A 2,257-nucleotide genomic window follows, 5' to 3' on the forward strand; every position below is an offset into this window, starting at 1 on the left:
ATGAAGACACTCAAAGCTCTTTACAACAATCTGTGCCTCATGTACCCATTCATACATGACTCTACTAGACCTGTACAAATATTAATCAGCGCTTTTATCACATTCAGACACTGATGGGACACATCTGAGGCAGTGAGGGGTTCAGTGTCTTGCCCAGGGACACTTCAGCATGTGACTGCTGGTGGAATCAAACCCTACCCGCTCAGCCGCAGCTGCCCCAGATTAAACGACTGCATACAGGTGTACATGTTCACCCACCTGACACCTCTGCACTGTCAGGCTCTGGTATATACATTTGTAGTAATCAATGAAATACGTCAGTTTTAGCAGTTCTTTGGGGGCCAAAGTCCTTTTAAAGGGGCCGTATCTGGCCCTCAGACCTCTTGTTGAGCAGGCCTGCTTGGCAGCGGTGTGTAAACTCACCTGTGTTCTGATGGAGCGCTCCTCAAACTGAAGCGGACACCTGACACGTCTCTGACCTGAAGACCGCTCGGCCAGTTTGTCCTTTCTCCTGTCACTCAAACTAAAACAGCGTTTCCTGTTCCTGTCGCGATGCAGCGTCCATCGCTTTACTCGGATTAAAGTAAAGAACATCGCGCCGAGGTCGCAGCACCGAGAACGGAGGAACCGGGGTTTCACCATGGAGCCAGAGGAGAAAGAAAAGATCCATTAAGATTCAGGGCCTTTTCTCACAGAGGTGCGCTTGTTATTCATCTAAAAACACACATTTTACTTCCTTTTTTCCTCCAGGCACTCAAAGTCACGTTGCCTTTTTGCTTAACCTCCATTATAAACCCCGAGCGTGCACAGAAACACACACGGTTAGACGTGCACACGCCCGGCAGCTCTGAGCACTGAGAGCGTGGGCTGTTTCTTCAGGTTACATCTTTCTGCAAAGATGATGGATGGAGGAGATAAAACCCGTCTCTGCGAGCCGTTTAAACACAAACCGAAGAGCCGAGCCGCTTTTAATTGTTAAAGTTCAGCTCGGTTTTTGAAGTGAGGACTTTCAATGGACCAAGACGGTTCCCGTGAGACACGAAGCTCTTTTGTCTCCAGTTTTCCTCGAAACAGAAGCTCAGTGGTGTCTGACAAATCAAACGGAACAAGTTGAGTCAAATTCCTACAGTAAGATAAAGGAACTGAAGGCAGATGCAGGAAATGTTAAAAATAAAACCTGACTTCAGTTGATAAATGTCAGAGGACTGAGGTTCTGTACAGAACCAGGACATCTAAACTGGGTCCATCTCCGGTCCTGTTCCATCTCACATTATGACGGATAAATAAATAAATGTGGCTGCTTTTGTTCCAGACCTCTTGGTCCATTCAGATGGAACTGTACAAACCTGTATACTGTATTATTTTAACCTAATATCACATTACATCATATTACTGCAATATGTATTGTATTGTCATGTATCGTAGAGTATATTGTATCGTACATCATATTACTGCAATATGTATTGTATTGTCATGTATCGTAGAGTATATTGTATCGTACATCATATTCTCTCAAATCATATCCTCACATAGTGCATATTGTATCTTTAATGTATTGCATTACGTATCGTATCATAAATAACAATATACTGTATCATTATTTTAACCTACAGATACAGTGGATGAAACTTAATTGTTGCAGAACATAAATATTGGATGAACATCTACACCGGATTAACATTTTAAGTCAGTTCAAATAAAAAATGTTTATAATTCAGTTTGACACATACTGACCTATAATTTAGCTTTGTGATGCTAGTTACTTTTAGCTAGTGTTTCATTACTGTTAGTTTAATTTAGGCTACTTTTAGCTTTGAGCTAGTGCTTAATAACTTTTTCTGCCATTTTACTACTTGTAGTTATTTTGTCACTTACAGCAATCATTTAGCATTTAATATCTTTAAGGCAGCATTTTACTTCTTTTATATTCTTAGCTGTTTGAAAATAATTAATTAAATTCAAGTTTCTTTAAATTTCAGCTGACATTCGGCACTTCCTGGTTTATTACAGATTTAACCTAAAGTTGTTTCCTGTCTTGATTTTATAAAATATTATTTTTCATGTCGGACTGAGGCGAGGAACACCGGAGTCTTTGTTGAGAGATGTTCTGCCGTCGGATCACAAACACCGACGAGCCGCCACCCAGCAGATCCATCCAGCAGATCCACCCAGCAGACCACCCAGCAGATCCATCCAGCAGATCCATCCAACAGATCCATCCAGCAGATCCATCCAGCAGATCCACCCAGCAGATCCA

Source organism: Nematolebias whitei, chromosome 22, assembly GCF_014905685.2.
Source record: "Nematolebias whitei isolate Nwh7 chromosome 22, NemWhi1, whole genome shotgun sequence".
Taxonomy (NCBI): domain Eukaryota; kingdom Metazoa; phylum Chordata; class Actinopteri; order Cyprinodontiformes; family Rivulidae; genus Nematolebias; species Nematolebias whitei.